The sequence below is a fragment of the Pan paniscus genome, chromosome 15, assembly GCF_029289425.2.
Source record: "Pan paniscus chromosome 15, NHGRI_mPanPan1-v2.0_pri, whole genome shotgun sequence".
Classification (NCBI taxonomy): Eukaryota; Metazoa; Chordata; class Mammalia; order Primates; family Hominidae; genus Pan; species Pan paniscus.
Genome location: NC_073264.2, coordinates 58120028 through 58133363, shown reverse-complemented (window position 1 = coordinate 58133363; position 13336 = coordinate 58120028).

The following is a 13336-nucleotide window of genomic DNA, read 5'->3' as shown; positions in this document are numbered from 1 at the left end:
CCCAATTCATTTTATGAGGCCAGCGTTACCCTGATACCAAAACCAAAGATATTATAAGAAAAGAAACTGCATATCAGTATTCTTATGAATATAGATGCAAAAAATTTCACAAAAGTCTAGCAAATCAAACAGTATATGAAAAGGGCAACATATCATGACCAAATGGAGTTCATTCTACAAAGGCAAGGTTGCTTTCACATTCAAAGATCAATCAATATTTTATCACACTAACAAGCTAAAAAAGAAAAACCATATGATCATCTCAGATGATACAGAAAAAGCATTTGACAAAAAGCTAACATCCATTGCTGATTTCAAAAAAAAAAAAAACAAAAAGCACACACAACACAAAACTCTTAGCAAACTAGAAATAGAAAGAAGCTTCCTCAATCTAATAAAAAGCGTCTATGAAAAATCTATAGCTAACATCACATTTAGTGAAAGGGTGAATGCTTTTCACATAAGATCAGGAGTTAACAGAGATTCCTGCTCTTATCACCTGTATTCAATATTGTATTAGAGGTTCTAACCAGTGCAATAGAGCAAGAGAAAAAAAAGAAAAGGCAGCAAGATTAGAAAAGAAACTGTAAACCTCCGTTTATTCGTAAATCATCTATGTTGAGCATGTGATGAAATCCACAAAAAGTTACTGAATTAATAAGTGAGTTTAGCAAGTTTGGAAGATGTAAGAATAGAATATTTTAAAACACTAAAAAGTAAATACTTAATGATAAATCTGAGAAAAGACAGACAAGACCCACACACTGAAATCTTTAAAATACTACAGAGAGATATTAAAGAAGACCTAAATAAATAGAGACACCATGTTCACAGCTCAGAGACACAAAATTGTTAAGATGTACATTTCTCTCAAGCTGATCTGTAGACTCAACTCACTTTCAATCAAAATCCCCCAGGTATTTTTTGTTTCAGAAATTCACATGCTAATTCTAAAATTCCTAGGACCTAAAATAGTCCAAAGAACTTTGAAAAGGAACAAAGTTGGAAGATTTACATTATTTCAAGACTTTAATTTTAAGGCTATGGTAATCAAGATAGTGTAATATCAACATAAAAATGAAACAGAATAGAGTTTAGAAATGGAACCAATTGATTTGAAAGGTGCAAACCCAATTGTGAAGAAAGGATAGTCTTTCAAACATGGTGTAACAATTGGATATCCACATACACAAAAAAGATCCATACCTTGCACCATGTATTATATAAAACATAACTCAAGATGGATCATAGATCTAAATGTAAAACTACAAAACCTTTAGAAGGAAACAAAGGAGAACATTTTTGTGACTTTAGCTAGGCAAAGATTTCTTAGATGTGACATCGAAAGCACAATCCAGAAAAGAATACTACGATAAATTTGATTTCAAACTTGAAAACGTCTGCTCTTTGAAAGATATTCTTAAAAGAATATCTTAAGTACTGGGCCAGGTGCAGTAGCTCACACCTGTAATCCCAACACTTTGGGAAACCGAGGTGGGCAGATCACTTGAGGTCAGGAGTTCGAGACCAGCCTGGCCAACATGGCGAAACCCTGTCTCTACTAAAAATACAAAAATTAGCCAGGCATGGTGGCACACCCCTGTAATCCCAGCTACTGGGGAGGCTGAGGCAGGAGAATAGCTTGAACCCGGGTGGTGTAGGTTGCAGTGAGCAAAGATCGCACCACTGCACTCCAGCCTGGGCGACAGAGGAAGACTTCACTTCAAAAAAAAAAAAGAAAAAGAAAAAAAGAAAGAAAGAAGAAAGAAAGGAGAAGAAAGAGAGAAAGAAGAAAGAAAGAGAGAGGAAGAAAGAAAGAAAGAGAGAGAGAAAGAAAGAAAAGAAAGAGAGAAAGAAAGAGAGAAAGAAAAATAAGCTAAGGACTTTGAGAAGGCATTTGCAAATTATATATTTGATAAAGGACTTACAGCTGGAATATAAGAATTCTCCAGATTGAATCATAGGAAAACAAACAGTGTTTAAATATGGGCAAAGGAGTTTAATAGACACTTCACTAAAAAAGACATACAGATAGGAAATTATCACATGGAAAAGGAAATGAAAATTAAAACCATAATGAGATACCACCACATTTAAAATGTGGTCAGAGGGAGATATGACAATGGAAGTCTGGTCAGAGAGATGCAGTACTGGTGGTCAAGAAGATAGGGGACAGGGGCCATGATCCAAGTGATGTAGGCAGCCTCTAAAAAAAGGAAATGAATTCTCTTCCAGAACCTCCAGAAGGAACAGAGCCCTGCCAACCCTTGATTTTAGCCCAGTGAGACCTGTATCAGACTTTTGACCTCCAGAATTGCAAAATAATAAATCTGTGCAGTTTTAAGCTATGAAGGTTGTGGTAATTTATTGCAGCAGCAATAGAAAACTAATACACCAAGAATCCTTAAACATATAAATAAATTGTTCATGTGTGGTTCATTTAAAGTTGGAATAATTTTTCAAAATCCCATTAGAAAGTGAAGTGACTCTAGTTTTTTGCTATTCAATATGGTAGCCACTAGACACATGTGGTACCCAAATGTGGCTATTGTGACTGAGGAACTGAATTTTTAAGTGTTTTTTGTTGTTGTTGTTGTTGTTGTTTTGTTTTGTTTTTTAAAACAGGGTCTCCCTCTGTTGACCAGAGTGCAGTGGCATAATCATGGCTTACTGCAGGCTTGTCCTCCTGGTCCCAAGTGATCCTCCCATCTCAGCCTCCCCAGTAGCTGGGACCACAGGCACATACCACCATCCCCAGCTAGGTTTTCTTTTTATTTCTTTTTTATTTTGTAGATATGGAGTCTCCCTTGTTGCCCAAGCTGGTCTCAAACACCTAGGCTCAAGTGATCCTCCTGCCTTGGCCTCCCAAAGTGCTGGGATTACAGATGTGAGTTTCTGCGCCTGGCCTGGATTTTTAGTTTCATTTAATTTTAATTTACATTTAAAATTTAAAACTAATACTCAATTCAGTTCCTGGAAAATTATAAAACAGTTTTAGAGCAACTTGGGTGTGTGAATGTAGTTTTTCCCCCGGTAAATTTTATGAAATCTAAATGCAGATTAACTATTTCCAGTCAAGGGTGAGTGTTCAAATTGAGATGTGTCATAAGTATAAAAAATGTAAAATATTAAAAATTTTTATATTGATTACATGTTAAAATAAAAATGTTTTGTATATGTTAGGTTAAATAAAAGGTACTGTTAAAATTGCTATCACCTGTTTCTTTTCTTTTTCTTTTCTTTTCTTTCTTTTTTGTTTTTTTTTCCTCTGTCATCCATCCAGGCGCAATCACAGCTCATTGTGACCTCAACCTTCTGGGCTCAAGCGATCCTCCCATCTCAACTTCCCAAGTTGATATGGTTTTGCTCTGTGTCCCCACCCAAATCTCATCTTGAATCGTAATCCCCATAATTCCCATGTATTGAGGGAGGGACCTGGTGGGAGGTGATTGGATCATGGGGGTGGTTTCCCCCATGCTGTTCTCATGACAGTGAGTTCTCACGAGATCTGGAGGTTTTATAAGGGGCACCTCCCCTTTCACTCATCACTCTGTCCTGCCTGCCACCTTGTGAAGGAGGTGGCTTTGCTTCTCTCTTGCCTTCCACTATGATTGTAAGTTTCCTGAGGCCTCCACAACCATGTGGAACTGTGAGTCAATTAAACCTCTTTCCTTTATACATTGCCCAGTCTCAGGTATGTCTTTATAGCACTGTAAGAATGAACTAATTCATGAGTAGATGGGATCACAGGTGCTCGCCACCATGCCTGGTTAATTTCTGTGTTTTTTGTAGAGATAGGATTTCACCATTTTGTCCAGGCTGGTCTCAAACTCCTGGGCTCAAGTGATCTGCCTGCCTTGGCCTCCCAAACTGTTGGGATTACAGGCATGAGCCACTGTGACTGGCCTTGTTTCTTTTTACTTTTTAAAATGTGGCTATTATAAAATTTAAATTATGTATTTGGCTTACATTATATTTCTATTGGACTGTGCAGTTCTAGATTTTTTTCTACATTTTTATCATGCTTTACATGAGGATGAGAATCCAAGGGAGGGCAGAAGAACCGCCAGAAGACAGAGAGGAAGAAAAGGACATTTTTTATCTTCGTTTTTAAATATACCTAAAAGTCACAGTACTTGAGCCTGATTTTCAAGAATAAATTACATTTCAACATGTTTCAGAGGACCATCCAAGTTTTTCTTTTGTGCAATAATTTAAGTCTTATCCCATATTGTTTGCAATATCTGAGCCATTGGCTAAAGTTCCCTTAAATATTTTTTAATTAAATAGATTAATTTCTGCAATAGGATTTGACAGTATGGGCCTTTGGCAAAATAAATTTTTTTTGCCTCGACATTTTTAAAAGTATATCCTGGTTTGTTAACAAAGAAAAGAAAATGACAACAAATCTTTTAGTTCTATTTAAAAACAAAATGTTACAGTGAACTTTAAACATCATAAATACCAAGGCGTAAATGGCATAAGCACTGTCATCTGGTAGGATTCATTAACACTCATTTGATTACAAAAAATGAATTTAAAGTTTTAAGTTGAATTTCAGCAGCTTTTGGACGCAGAAATCAGTGATGGCAAAAATCATCCACTTAGAGCATCAAATGGTAATGCTGTGCATAAGGGGATCATTTGACCCTGAAAAGGGGGTTATAGCTAGAACTTAGCCAGAAAGGACTGCATTTTGCCCTGGAATCTGGAACTGAGATCAAGCCTTTTGGGTCTGAATAAGAAACCAATAGGACCAAGCTGTATTCCCTCTTTAGGAAATATTGTTTTTGTTACTCCACAACTTCTTGTTCTATCAGCAACTGCTCTGCCTCCGTCTCGTGATAAAATACAGAACGCCCGGCTTAATTTGAATTTCAGATAAACAACAAAATACTGTAGAAATAACTAAAGCAACTGTATCTGCTGGCCTTGTCAATCAAAGTGTCCTACCTACTTCTTGCTTCATAGGTGATAGGTGTGCATGTGACCCAGGCTTGGCACGTGACCCTAGTCCCTTGTTCACATTGATTGGCCTAACACATAAATACTTGTCTCAGTTAAAGCCAACTCAAGCCTTTCCATATAATTTGATCTAGGAGAGAGATGGTTACTTTTTCAAGTGGATTACAAGCAACAAGGATGCAAGCCTTCGGTAGGCTGCAGCCATCTTCCTGCCATTGGTAGAGAGCCTTCCTGTGGCAGGAGAGAAGAAGGCTAAGTGCAAAGAAGCAGGAGATGAAGGCAAGTGAAAATGCTCTGACAATGTCTTCTATTTGGAGGTGTTCTTGGTGTCTTCTACCAAAGTTTGATAGTGATTAAATGCTCTATTTCTACTAGTATTAAATGAACCAGACACCAAGTTCTTACTCTATAATACACATTAAGCCAGCATCTTAGCCATAGTGCCACTATAAATCTTGATTTTCTTATCTGTTTGGCATTTTTTCTCCAGGTTCTACTGGGCAGAATGGTAGTGTGCAGGTGGGCATTTATTCTTTGATAGTATAATTTATGTTAGTGATGCCATTAACACTTAAAAGAGAGAGAAAGTTTCCTATCCTGTAGAGAGTACTTACAAGAATGCAGTGTAAAAGCATGTTTTTTATTTCCTGCTCTAACTCTATTACCATTCTATTCATTTTCTAAGACTGTCCTGTCATTAGACAGTAATTGCAAACTTTAATTTGTGAGCTTCTGTTTCTAGGATCCCATAGATATGATGCTATTATTGCTGCCCTCAGAGAATGGAGTGGCCCCCTTGCTCCAGGTTAAATTCCAGAATCTTTGGGAGTGCAGTGCAGAAGGAAAAGATTTGAGGGCAGGACTGGATGCTTAACCTGCAGAGCCCCGTGCAAACATTAAAGCAATTTTTAAATATATATATATTTATATATATAAATATTATATATAAATATATATATATAAATATATATATGTATATATCCCCTTCTCCAAAGATGCTTGAGAATTTCAAAATGGCAATAGCAGAGCGTTAAATGAGCATGAGGCCCCTCAAAGCACAAGGTCCATGAGGCCAGCCCTGCTTGAGGGTCATATTTGATCTCTTAATGCCTTAATTTCCTCATCTGCAGAATGGGAAGTGAAATTGAATATTTAGTGTAAGTATTAAATGAATTACTTGTGAAATTTGCAAAGCTCCAGGCACATTGTGAGTTTTCCATAAATAAAGTAACCACCATCTTACTCTATTGTATTAATATATGGGAGCCAGGAGTGAGTTCTCTGTGGTGAGCTGAATGTGGACTCAAAGCATTTTCTTAGGCCAATTACCCAATGTCTCTAATCCTCAGATTCCTCGCCTATAAATAAGAGATAAGCGATGCATCTACTCCTGAAAGACTATCTTGAGGATTAAATGAAATAATTCATTTAAAGCATTTAGCACAATTCTGGGAACACAGTGCTCATTAAATGTTCACTATTATGGCTATGTACCTGGCCCAGTCCTAAACATTCTGCATATACTATCTAATTTCATCCTTATAACAACCTGGAAACTTAGATATCATGACCTTCAGGAAACTGAAACTGGAGAGGTATCTGTCCAGGTTGTTACTATGTAGTGGGACCAAAATTGAGATTCCAGGTATTTCTGATTCTAAAATCCATACTCTCCTGGGAACCACCATTCTCAGCAAACTAACACAAGAACAGAAAACCAAACAATGCATGTTCTCACTCATAGGTGGGAGTTGAACAATGAGAACACATGGACACAGGGAGGGGAACATCACACACTGGGAGGTTGGGGGTCTAGGGGAGGGATAGCCTTAGGACAAAGACTTAATGTAGATGACGGGTTGATGGGTGCAGCAAACCACTATGGCACGTGTACACCTATGTAACAAACCTGCACGTTCTGCACATGTATCCCAGAACTTAAAGTAGAAAAATAAAATAAATAAGTAAATAAATAAAATAACACGACTACGAATTATGTAGACACCAAAAAAAAAAAAAAGAAAAGAAAAAAAACAAAGAAGGAAATCTCTATCAACAGATATGGAGTGATTTCCAGAGATATTATTAAGTGAAAAAGGTGAAGTACAAAGAGCATGTAATATGCTACCTTTGTGCAAGAAAAAGGGAAAAATAAAAAATTATATATTTGAAGTAAAAAATAAATAAATAAATAAAATCCATGCTCTCCACTCCAATGCATACTGTCTTTAACTGTTTAGTCTTCCTTCTTCCCATGCATTCTCAAGCCCTTAGTGTGTATTCGCTTTCCTGTACCTGCCCATGATGAGAGATGTAGCACACATAAGGGGCTTTTGAAGAGTTAATATATTCGAATGGCCATCGTAAGTTTCCTCTGTATGCATCAGTGTGTCTGAGAGTCTGCCTGTCTATCTCACGAAAAGCAAAGGAGAGGTGCTGGCCACAAAAGCAATGACACATTTAATGAGAAGTGAACACTTGCAGACTGGTTTGAGAGTTGGAGATATTTATCAAACTTCAGCCAGAGCTGGGTTTCTCTACCCTTAATTATAGGTTCTTCATTTGGGTGTATCTGAAACAATACAATGAAAGGCCTTTTACATTTTTCCCCACCGAGTAATTATCATTTTTCTTTTGAAAAGGTGCTGCTAATTTGTTATATAAGACTGAGGTAACACTAGTTACACCCCTGTGTATAGCCTCAACACAAAAGCAGTTAAAATTGCAGCAAAGCTAGGGTCAGTCTAGTCTCTACTTGTTTACCCTTTGTTTTCTAACTAGCAGGGCTGTTGCTGTTTTACTTTGCTTTAGTGCTGGTGCTGGAGTTTGGCCTTATGTTCAGAGCCTGAAGAAAGTAAGAAATGGTGAGGAAGATGCTTTTACCTTCACTTTGCCATCTCTGGAGCACTGAAAGTATTTCTGTGGCTCTGGACTAACTCTAAGGCCACTTTATAACGTCTGGATTGCCAGTACTTTCTAGGACTTTTTCTAGATCAGGAAGTTTTTCTTGCTCTGAAGAAGGAAGATAACAGCACACAGTAGAGTTAAAATAAATCTGCCTTTATTTCATTTTACTTTATTTTTGCAACAGAGTCTTGCTCTGTTGCCCAGGCTGGAGTGCAGTGGCACAATCTTGGCTCACTGCAAACTCCGCCTCCTGGGTTCAAGCCATTCTCCTGCCTCAGCCTCCCAAGTAGCTGGGATTACAGACGCCCACGACCACGCCTGGCTAATTTTTTTATTTTCGTAGAGATTGGATTTTGCCAAGTTGGCCAGGCTAGTCTTGAACTCCTGACCTCAGGTGGTCTTCCTGCCTTGGCCTGCCAAAGTGGTGGGATTACAGGTGTGAGCCACCATGCCCAGCCCTGCTTTTATATTTTAACTTAATTAAATGGCAGATCTTTTTATTAAATGCCTGCTGTAAGCCTAGCACTGTACTAGGATTAGAAAGAAGGCTATATCTAAATTTACAATTGCTAAATTAAACAGAATTATAAATTAGCAAAGTCACCTTTGTTCATTTCACTCCCTTCCATTTCAGTGGTTCTTGGTCCCTTTCTTTCTTAAATAGCTTTTCTTCCTCCTAATATCCCCCAAAGAATGCAGTCTGAGAGGTGTCAATAGGTGATTTGCGTTTAACAGGCACAGTCTAAGTTTAGAAAATGCGACATTAATAATAAAAACAGCTAACTTTTTTTTTTTTTTTTGAGACGGAATCTTGCTCTGTCACCCGGGCTGGAGTGCAGTGGCGCAATCTCGGCTCACTAAAAACAGCTAACATTTTAAGTACTTCTTTGAGCTGGTCAGGGGCTAAGTGTTTTATACTCATCACCTTATTGAATTGTCCCAATACCCCCTGTGAGGGAGGGGCTACTATAATCTTCACTTTGTCTAAGTCACACAACTGTTGGGTGGCAGAGTCACAGTTCTAAGCCAGACAGTGTCCTTAATGACTGTGCCATATTCACCTGCCCCGAAACTAGCAGAAGTACCATTTTTTTACCGTGAGACTTCTCAGAGCCTTTAGTATGCTACAGGGCCTTGGGACTCTCAAGACAAGAATATAGAATACTGTGGCTCCCTACTCATTTGTCTCTGTCCCTTATTTTTCCATGGAAGATCTTGAGAGATTGGAATTCTGCAGAACACATTTTGGGAAATACTGGCCTAGATATTTGTATTTCAGTAAGAGACTTGGAAGATCGAAGTGACTTCAGGAATAATTCTAATGATATTTCAGAAACGACAAGATAAGGAAGAGAGAAGTGTGGCTATGAGGCCTTCCTGTTGCCCCCAAATGACTCTATGCAGAATCCTTCTTCTTACTTATAAAACTTGTGGGTTTTTGGAACTTTATTTTTCTGTTGTTAAAGAAAATAAACATAACAGGGTTACTCTAAGGGTGAGTGAAATTGTATGGTAGAAAACACTTAGAAAGATTGAAAATAAAAAAAATAGTCACAGTCATGAATTTCAACCCATTTGCCAAGTCCTCACTGTGTATCTGTCACTGTGCTCTTCTGGTCGGTCTGTGGAGCTGAATAAGACACCAAGCCTGCTCTCAAGCACTGAAAGGTATGCTGTTTTCAAAGCTCTATTGTTTGCAGGTAACATAAACCCACTCAAGCTGGTACAAATAAAAGGCAGTTTATTACAGATCTAGTTCTTACAGACTCTGAGGATAGAAAATCAAGCTGAATGTGGTATTGTAGTGACTGGAAAGCCTCAGGAATGAAGTCTGTTCTGTCTTAGGCTGCAGATCTCTTGTCTTTACTTTTCTCCAGCATCTTCTCTGTTTGCCTGCTTCTCTATATTGACTGACTCGCAGTGTATTAGTCTGTTCTCATGCTGCTAATAAAGATATATCTGAGACTGGGTAATTTATAAAGGAAAGAGGTTCAATGGACTCACAGTTCCACATGGCTAGGGAAACCTCACAATCATGGTGGAAGACGAAGGAAGAGCAAAGAGATGTCTTACATGGTGGCAGGCAAGAGAGCTTGTGCAGGGGAACTCCCCTTTATAAAACCGTCAGATCTCGGGAGACTTATTTACTGTCATGAGAACAGCATGGGAAAGACCCACCACATGATTCAATTACCTCCCACTGGGTCCATCCCATGACATGTGGGAATTATGGGAGCTACAATTCAAGATGAGATTTGGGTGGGGACACAGCCCAACCATATCATGCAGTGTCTACTCATCTCACATGTGGCAAAACATGGCACCACTCCTGTGTCCAATGGCCTTCCAGTTCTAGCAATTGCTCGGTTTGTCTCTTAGTTCAAATTCACAAGATAAAGAAATGGGTGGGTCCCATTGGTCAGATGTCTGACTCTGATCATCAGCTGTGCCCGTGGGATGGGTTAATATAACTTATGGCCTCTGAGCAGGGACCATGCCAGGAAAGGCAATGATAGATATGCCTAGTATAAGTATTTACAGAAACAAGGCAATAAGACTGAAGATTATTGGACAATAAGTCTAATCTTTTTTCTTATTTGATTACATTTTTGTGGATCTTTATAGAAAATAGCATTTCAGTGCATCTAGCAGTATATTAGGAATAAGGTTTTTCTTCAATGAAAGATAAGACTTCATAGAATTAGCAATAACTTATCACTCTGGGACCTTAAGGCCCATCCCACACCTTAGATTCAGAGCTTATGTAGGGTTTTCTGGTTTTGTTTTTAAATATCTACACTGTGGAGTTGAGGCCAATCCCTATCTAGACCATGGATCAGTCTCTCTTTGGATTCTTCCACTACAGGCTTAGAAATCTAAAGATTATTGGAAGAGGCCAGGTGCGGTGGCTCACGCTTGTAATTTCAGCACTTTGGGAGGCCAAGGTGGGTAGATAACCTGAGGTCAGGAGTTTCAGACCAGCCTGGCCAACATGGCAATACCCTGTCTCTACTAAAAATATAAACTTTAGCCAGACATGGTGGTGGGTGTCTGTAATCCCAGCTACTCAGGAGACTGAGGCAGGAGAATCACTTGAACCCAGGAGGCAGAGGTTGCAGTGAGCCAAGATGCACCTGGATGACAGAATGAGACTTGGTCTCTGGGAGAAAAAAAAGATTATTGAAATTATTATTATTAAGAAATTTAAGATGGACTAAACTTAAAAGAGTTGATCTTCTAAGAACCATGTCCTTAAGGATGAGTTTAGTACAGGGACAACCTAAGGTGTCCAGAATGGAAGGAAGCAACATTTTAATCCTACTTGCAACTAACTAGTCTGCCCCATAGATATGATGGAAATAAAAGCTCAGTTACTTAATTTTTCATAAATTCTGGCTAGACTTTTTTAAACAAATGTAACACATATCATCATTAACAAAAAGTTAATAGAGAAGTAGGTGGTATTTTATTGCTGAATAGCATCTTTTATCCTAGTTCTTTTCTTTCATCCAAGAGGATACTCTGAAGTGGAAAACGGAAAAACTACAATAAGGTTTGTTTTCACTTTCTGGAGGAGGGAGTATCCTTCATATTAGCTCGATTTTAAATGGACTTAGTAAATAGTTTCCTCCACTGAGAAAGATTTGCCTCTTGCTCAGCAGCCATGAAGTTGATAAGCTAAGAGAGAGAAGCCTAGCATTGTATGGAATGTGTATGGCAAATAAATGGTGGAAGTATTGACAAAGCAGAAGCAACAGAGGGCATTTCTTGCTGTTAGGGCAGCAACCTTTTGTACTATAAAAGTACATGGAGCAATTCTCAGAGGGACCCAGTAAAACCTCTAGACAACTACAGGCAGTACCCTGGCAGAAGATGTCCACCATCAACTCTCTAGGGAAGGAGAGTTCATATTGACATGAGACCATGGTACATCTAAGTTAATTGTCAGTCATTCTATATATAAATTCCCTCATGGTGTTATTCAGATATTTTCCAATAGTTTATTCATAAAAGAACCTCATTTAGATTTCATTGCTGTGGACTATCTAAACTGGGATACACCTTAATTGTACCCATTCAGGTACAGCTTAAATGGATAGCACACACTTGGGCCTTTTGGAGGGTGAAAGGGTGGGAGGAGGAAGAGGATCAGGAAAAATAATTAATGGGTACTAGGCTTAATACCTGGGTGATGAAAGGATCTGTACAACAAAACCCCATGACACAGGTTTACCTATGTAACAAACCTGCACTTGCACCCCTGAGCTTAACATAAAAGTTTTAAAAAGAAAAGATATTTTTAAAAAATATAAATTACACCTTTATAAAATAAAAAATCTTAGAAAGAAGGAACATCCTATCAGACATGAAATGATAATGCAAACTTTGATCTTCATTAGAGGAAGGACTGCAACTCTAGAGCTGAGGCATGGATCGGGAGACGCATCAAGCAGCTAAGATTGGCAGTGCATGCACCAGAAGAATACGTGATGTGAAGGCAGCCCAACTTCTGATTCCAAGGGTCCAGGAGAGATGCATGGCCACCTGAAAGGTATGCATATCACTTACTTTGTAAACATTTAGAGAGCATTTATTATGATCTCTAACGGAGATGTCAGGCTCTTAATGTTTCACATGTATCAATTTACTTAATTCTCATAACAACCTTTTGAGGTGGGTGCTATAGCCTATTTTACAGATTGAAAAACTGAAGCAAAAACTAATTTAGTAATTTGCCTAAGGTCATGTAGTTAGTACATGGTGCAGCCAGGATTCAAATCTAGGCAGTCTGGCTCCAGAGCACACAGTCTTTTGGCATCTCATTTCAATTGGAAGGTCAGTTCTTTATTTTTCTTGCAGTCTTTCTCAACATCCTAGATATTTGAGGAAATCCACCAGAATCCATCCTAGACAATAGCCAAGAGTTGAGATAAGTGAAAAAAAAAAAGTGGGGGGTTGGGGGGCTGCAGGCAGGATGTTTTTCTCATGGAGTTTACATGTTAATGGGGAAGACAGGCCATAGCAAATAAACAAGTGAATATATAGCACATTGGGTCATGATGAGGGTTATGAAGAAAAATAAAATATGGCAAGAAACTAAGATTGATGAACAGATAGTATTATATTAGATAGGGTGGTCAGGAAGGCCTCTGCATTAACATTTCAGCAGAGGCCTTAATAACACATCCTCTTCACAGTTTATTCCTAATAAACAGTTCCTTTAAAAGACTATACCTTTTATATTTCAGACTTGAGCCTTTGTGGGTTTTATTATAAATATATAGAGCTAATAAATAAGCACACTGCTATGCAGCTATCATGTCCCTACTGACATGGACAAGGACATTGTAAAAAATAAAACAACAGGAAAATACAACATCAATATCCTTTCTAAACATGCAGCAAAAATTCTTACAAAAATATTAATAAATCATATTCAACAATGTATTTTTTAAATGAACAC